This window comes from Pistacia vera, unplaced genomic scaffold, assembly GCF_008641045.1.
Source record: "Pistacia vera cultivar Batoury unplaced genomic scaffold, PisVer_v2 Contig546, whole genome shotgun sequence".
NCBI classification, from domain to species: domain Eukaryota; kingdom Viridiplantae; phylum Streptophyta; class Magnoliopsida; order Sapindales; family Anacardiaceae; genus Pistacia; species Pistacia vera.
In genome coordinates this window covers 473,283-481,298 of record NW_022196386.1, presented here as the reverse complement: position 1 = coordinate 481,298, position 8,016 = coordinate 473,283, and positions in this window count along the sequence as shown.

The window sequence follows — 8,016 nt, the reverse complement described above, 5'->3', positions numbered from 1 at the left end:
ACAACAAATCAAAGAACACAATGAACAACAAGAATTTGGAGACATTAGAAAATTGAAAACGAAAACAAAACCAAAAGTAGGACATAGGACGTTTGCGAATAATGAATAAATTTAGTAACCAGTTGGTGCTGACTTACAGCCAAAATCAGTAGGTTTTGGCTTTGAGTCATAGCCATTATTCTAATTAGGTTTGGTGTCATCTTTATGATATTCTACCGATTTTGATTTGTAGTTATCCACCTTATCGACATAGCTATTACCTTTCGACTTGAAACCATAGTTATTGCCTTCTGGTTTGAAAGCATAATCGTTACCTTTTGCTTTAATCCATAACTGTTACCTTCTGGCCTGGAAACATAACCATTATCCTTAGGCTTTGGCTTCTCAGCGTATTGTTTGGAGCTGTAACCATTACCTTCTAGCTTGGAACCTTTACCCTTATTCTCCGACTTTGACTTCTCAACGTGCAGCTGGAAACCATAACTATTACCTTTTGGCTTTGAACCGTAACTCTTTTCTTTAGGCTTTGACTTCTCCACATATGGTTTGGAGCCATAACCATTACCTTCTGGTTTGGAATCATATCTTTTTTCCTCATGCTTTGATTTCTCACCATATAGTTTAGACTCATAACCATTACCTTTTGGCTTGGAATTATAACCCTTATCCTCAAGCTTTGACTTCTCAACATATGATTTGGAGCCATAGTCATTACCTTCTAGCTTAGAATCGTAACCCTGTTCCTCAGGCTTTAACTTCTCAACATGCTGTTTGAAGTCGTAACCATTACCTTCTGGCTTTGAACCATAACTCTTCTCCTCAGGCTTTGACTTCTCAACATGTTGTTTGAAGTCATAGCCATTACCTTCCGGCTTAGAACCGTAACCCTTCTCCTAAGGCTTTGACTTCTCAATGTGTTGTTTGAAGTCATAACCATTACCCTCTGCCTTGGAATCATAACCCTTTTTCTCTGGTTTTGACTTCTCAACATATGATTTGTAAAGGAATGATTGAGAATTGTAACCTTGAGACTTTGGTTTGTCACCCTCAGGGTTGGTGCTAAACCATAATCACTAGCAGAGGCAACGATAAGCAATGATAAGAGAAGCAAAGAGGTTGTAAAGAAGATACGATTAAGAGCCATGATTATGAAATATTGTAGGAAAGAAAGAAAAGATGTATTGGTAAATTGCTTCAGAACCAATATGGCCTTTTATAGATCACAGCTATGGTCCCATTTCTCCTATTAATTAATTATCAACTGAATTAAATATACGAGTAAAACAATACGTTGCTGCACGATTTGAGAAGAAACCCTCTTCTCTTTGCCAATAAATTATATGAACGTGATCACCTGAAAAAGCAAGAGGTTTGATTTAGTTGCCGCCCATGAACATATATGTAGCTATTAGAACTTAGAAATAAATCGATTCTAAAGATTATGTACTATTTATATGTCATGGTGTCTTGAAACATTGATTTCAGAACGTGTTGAAAGTTTTTATTATTTAATAGGATGTCATCATATAATTCAGGAATCAATTTATTATAATTGATCACAATTCAAAATTTCTCATAATATTATTATTGGTGATTTACTGATCTTACACATCTACAGTAAAACCTCTCTATAATAAAAATTATGGGACTAACTAATTTTTTTCCTACGAGGAGGTTATAACTTAGTGGAGGTGTAGTTACAAAAATTATTATTTTGATTTCTTAGTTTATAATTCATGTTTTAGTAGTACAATATTAAGATTTCAATTCATATTTTAGAAGTACTAGAATTTTAATTCAGTGCTTCAATTGCCTATTTTTTAAACGGATAGAAGATCATATCTTGGAACTAGCAAAAATAAGTGTCATTGGTAGAATTGTAAATGCAATTGATGCACGGTCAATTGATGTAAAGCCACAGACAATTGTCAATGGTTTTAAGCACCGTAAAATTAGTACCACCAATGTCAATGAATTGCAAGTTACAAATAAAGTGGATAAGGGAAATAAAAGAGTCATTGCAAAATTGAGTGATCAGATTCGACAACTTCACTATACTAATCGAATGATATTAATGTATTCCTCGATCATTCAAATGAGCAACAAATCATGGATGTTTTAACCAAAGAAGAAATCATTATTGTAATTAGACAAGAAGAGAAAGTAGATGATCTTGAGGATGATAGTACGGAAATACAAAAAGTTTCGTGCCATGAAACTCTAAATTTTGGCTTCAACAAAAAAGTGTCTATGCTCGCAAGTTATTACGTACTCGTAAGGTAAAAGATGTGGTAACAATTCTAAAGCATAAATCATTGTCCCAAACAACTTTAAATAAATATTTTATTTCATCTTAAACCTTTAATGTAACATAACACATACACACTAGGACTAGAATTTTTTATGATTATGTATAGTTTATTCCTATATAGAGTATGACTATAGGTAGCTTTTACTATATTTTTTTCTATAGCACCACATAAAATCCGGCTAACCTCTCTTCTTGTGGTCGGATGACAAACCATTTAACCATTAGAGTTAGTTATACCCAAGGGTCTTGTGTTCGAGTCGTAGGAGAAGTACCTTCTATATTTGTACAATTATCTTGATCCATTGGACTTGTAAGATGTTTCTTGGCCCTAAGGATTAGGCATGCTCCATTGTGGGCCTGGATACCTCAATTGGGGTCTTGTGTTTGAGTCGCAGGGTGTTCAAGTCATATGAGAGGTACCTATCATATTTGTGCAATTACCTTGATCTATTGAGCTTGTAGGGTGTTCCATGACCTTGAGGATTAGGCATGCTCCAATGTGAGTCTAGATACCTTAGTTACCTAAAAAAACAAAGTCTCTATTGACATGGTCAGTATCTGAAAACAATTTCCCAATGAAAATTTTGAACATGAGACTAATTCTTTGTTAACATTCAATTAAAAGGTATAAGTTATTAGGTAAAAGTTGAACATTAAAATTTTTATATTTAAGCACATTTTCTTTCATTAGCAGAGCCATGTATTAGCCGAGTAGTGGCTACTTTATGTAAGTGTTAATGAAAAGTGGAATTTAAAAAAAAAAAAAAAAATAGCCCAAAGCCTAATAAAAAGTTGAAAAATAGCTCCTTTTAATCATCCCTATTATATATATAGAAAAATGATATCCTTACAACGACTCATACAAAGAGGGCTACAAAGTGACATCAGCAAGAAGAAAAAAACAAAGAAGAAACGGAAAGAGAGAGAGAGAGAGAGAGAGAGAGAAAGAGAGAGAGAAATCATGAAAATCAAGAGTAGGGATTGTTTTTATATGCCCCCTTTGTATGTGTCTTTGTAATACTAGCATTGCTTATATATATATATATGGGTTCAGAGCATCCCCAAATGACTTTTTATATGACCCAAACTCTTTATTATAAAGAGTTTATCTATAGAAACAAGAATCCAACAGACTCTTTATTCTTTAAATATAAATTAAAGAGTGATTTTGACTCTCCAAATTTAGAGAGTCAAATTTCACTCTTTATCTTAATTTAAAATAATAAATTGCAAGTTTTTATACATTTTATTTATGATTTATCTCTCCGATTAAGTTTTTTTCTTGAAAAAACATATTTTCTCTCCTAAAATTTAAAGAGTCTATTGGATTTGAATAAAATTTTTGTTTTTTATATTTAAAAATCAATGAAGATACTTTTTATTTATATAAAAGATGCTCTTTAAAATAAAGAGTACCATTAGAAATGCTCTTATATCTGTCAAAGACAAATGACAAATAGTACATCCAAATATTATATATAACTCAACACTTGACACTCATTTCTTGCATTTCTTTGCTTTGTCTATAAAAATAGATCACTATCAATCTTTCAAGCAAATTTTTATTAAAGGAAATGTTATCATCACAAAATTAATGTCACTCATTCAAGCTATTGTCCCTCATTATTTGTATATTATATTATGTTACTAATGAAATTTGTCGTTGCTCGGTAGTCTTGATGTCAGTTTGTTAAATTAGTAATACTATATTTACAAATAAATTTTACAAAGATCTTCATACAAAGTGATGTGACAAAAATAAATAAATTAGTGAATTTAATAAGTTTGACTTTTTGTTTCACTTTTCCATTCATTTTTTGCCACCTTACTTTGTATGAAAATCTTTGTAAAATTTCTTTGTAAGTATAGTATTATTGTTGTTAAATTTATACACCAAATCCCTTTCCTTTAATCAATGCTATTGTACTGGTAAATTATAAATTCATTAATCTCTGGCTCTATCCATGAATTTTTAGTAATTGGTCTTTTATAACGAGATATACCTTATACAATGTCGATATTTAATTATGAAGTTTGGTTGGGTAGTTGGCCTTTTTATGAGGATTCGAAGATAATTTCTGAAGTCAATAAATTTTCCCGAATTATTTATATATAGTAAAACCTCTCTATAGTCATAATGATGGGAATAACTAATTTTATTACTATAAGGAGGCTATAATTTAATGGAGGTGTAGTTACAAAAATTATAATTTTGATTTCTTATTTTATAATTCATGTTTTAGTAGTACAATATTAGAATTTTAATTCATATTTTAGTAATATTAGGATTTCAATTCAGCGCTTCAATTGCCTACTTTTGAAACGGATAAAAGATCGTTTCTTAAAACTAGGAAAAATAAGTGTCATTGATGGAACTGTAAATGCAGTTGACGCATGGTCAATTGATGTGAAGCCACAGACAATTGTCAATGGTTTTAAGTGCTGTAAAATTAGGACCACTAATATCAATGAATTGTAAGTTACAAATGAAATGGATGGGAGAATAAAAGAGTCACTATAGAATTGAGTGATCAGATTTGACAACTTCACTACACTAATCGAATGGATATTAATGTCTTCTTCGATTATCCAAATGAGTAACAAATCATGTATGCTTTAACCAAAAGAGAAATCATTGTTGCAATTGGACAAGAAGAGAAAGGAAATAATCCTAGGGATAATAGTACGAAAATACAAAAATTCTTGTGCCATGAAGCTTTAAACATGCTTGAGAAACTAAAAATATTTTGGCTTCAACAAGAATGTATCCATACTAATGAGCTATTACGTACTCGTAAGGTAAAAGATGTGATAATAACTATAAAGCATAAATCATTGTCCCAAATAATTTTAAATAAATATTTTATTTCATTTTAAACATTTAATTTTACATAACATATATTTTTTTGTAATATACAGATAATTATTACTATGTAGAGGCAACTTTCCTTGAGGCGGGAATTAGAAAAATTATAACTTATTACAATGTAGAGTTTATTCTTATTTATAACTATCCCAAATTGGGACCATAATTTTTTATGACTATGTAGAGTTTATTCCTATTTAGAGTATCACTATAAAGAGGTTTTATTTTATATATATAATTTATAGGAATTTAGAAACTACAACCTAGAAGTTCAGATTTAACCTTCAACTATCAGGAAGCTTTAATTCTCATCTCATGAGTTGTTGTTGAATACATAATGGCACAATGACATTTTCATTACACAAATGAAAATTTTTCTCTTATACAAATCAAAGAATACAAAGAATGATAGGAACTTTGAGACATTAGAAATTGAAAAAACAAAAAATAGGACAGAGGGCATTTGCCAAAATTGTATAAATTTAGTAACCAGTTGGAGCTGATTTACGGCCAAAATCAATACGTTTTGGCTTGGATTCATAGCCATTATTGTGATCTGGTTTGGTGTCATATTTACGATATTCTACTGATTTTGATTTGTAGAACTCCACCTTATGGCCATAACTATTACCTTTTGGCTTTGAATCGTAACCCTTATCCTCAGGCTTTGATTTCTCGACATATGGTTTGGAGTCATAACCATTACTTTCTGACTTGGAATTGTAACTCTTATCCTCAGGCTTTGACTTCTCAACATATGGTTTAGAGTCATAGCCATTACCTTTTGGCTTAGAATCGTAACTCTTCTCCTCGAGCTTTGATTTCTCGACATATTGTTTGGAGTCATAACCATTACCTTCTGGCTTGGAATCGTAACTCTTATCCTCAGGCTTTGTCTTCTCAACATATGGTTTAGAGTCATAGCCATTACCTTCTGGCTTAGAATCGTAACCCTTCTCCATAGGCTTTAACTTCTCAACGTGTTGTTTAAAGTCATAACCGTTACCTTCTGGTGTAGAACCGTAACCCTTCTCCTCAGTTTTTAACTTCTCAACATGCTGCTTGAAGTCGTAATCATTACCATCTGGCTTAGAATCGTAACTCTTCTTCTCAGGCTTTAACTTGTCAAAGTGTTGTTTGAAGTCGTAAGCATTACCTTCTGGCTTAGAATCTTAACTCTTCTCCTCAGGCTTTAACTTGTCAACGTGTTGTTTGAAGTCGTAACCATTACCTTCTGGCTTAGAACTGGAAACTCGTCTCTCTTGGGCTGTAACTTGCAACTTGTGTTGACGTCCCGTAACCTTTACCTTGGCCCCGGTTACAGAACTGAACCCTTATCTCCACGCTTTAATTGTCACCACCTGTGTTTGATAGTGGGTACCTACAAAAAAACAGTAAAAAAAACATACCTTGCGGCCGCTTAGAATGGTAACCCTTTCCTTAGGATTTAAATTGTAACGTGTTGTTTGAATCGTAACCATTACCTTCTGGCTTAGAATCGTAACCCTTCTCCTCAGGCTTTAACTTCTCAAATGTTGTTTGAGTCGTAACCATTACTTCGGCTTAGAACCATGATCTCTTCTCCTCAGGCTTTAACTCTCAACGTGTGTTTTGAAGTCAACCATTACCTTCTGGCTTAGAATCGTAACCCTCCTCAGGTTTTAACTTCTCAACATGTTGTTTGAAGTCATAACCATTACTTCTACGGTGATGAGAATTGTAATCATGAAACTTTGTTTTGTCACCCTCAGGGTTGGTGTCATAACCATAATCACCTGCAGAACGCAAGTGAGCAATGGAAGAGAAGAAAAGAGGTTGGAAGAAGATACGAGAGAAGCCATGACTATGAATATTGTATGAAAGAAAGAAAAGATGTATTGGTAAATTGCAAGTATCTCTATGGCTTTTATGATGACATGGATGGTCCATTTTTCTTATTAAATATGAATTACAATATGCAAGCAAACAGTAACACTGATGCAACGATCTGAACTAATCTCTAATCTTGTGCCACTAAAATGGACGTGAGAGCCTGCTGACAAAAACAAGAGGTTTTAGTTGCTGCCCATTGCACAGTTGGTGTTTGAAATTGTCTCTACTTTCTCATCTCTCAATGTTCTAGTACAAGTATAGGAGAAACAATTGATGCCATTAATTTGTGTTTGTATTTTATGAATCAGTAACACTGCAATGTAATAGTGAAATCAACAAATTTTACTGAAAGATTTTTCTTTGAGTTTAGTTCAATTCAATGTTAATTAATTTATGAATTTTTTTTAATTATTATTTAATCTGAATGCCTTTATGTATTCGTGTCAACAATCACCAAATCCTGATACAATACCAAGAGGAAAAAACCAAAAAACCAAGAGTGATGTCTTCTCCATCTTGTAATTTTGATGTGTGTTTATGGACTTAATTTCTTAATTACGTATTTGCACAAGTTTAGTCTTAATATGAGTGTAATACATATATACACTTTAAAAGACTATTAAAATAGTAATTAATAATAAAACCATACAATATGTGTGGATAACGGTTTTGAAACTAATGAGTAAATTAAACGTGATAATGATTTTTTTTAATAGACATTGGTTGATTGCCCTGATTATGGAATATTGTATGAAAAAGCAGGTTTATACAATATATCCTAGTTTGGAGAACGAAATAAAGGTTGGACATACACATACACATACAGTACACAAAAAAAAATAAAAAATAAATATATATATATAATATATAATATATATTATATATATATTATATATATATATAAGACTCATTGTTTTATAATAGAACCTAACCCCACATAATGAATAGAGTAAATTATATATACTAA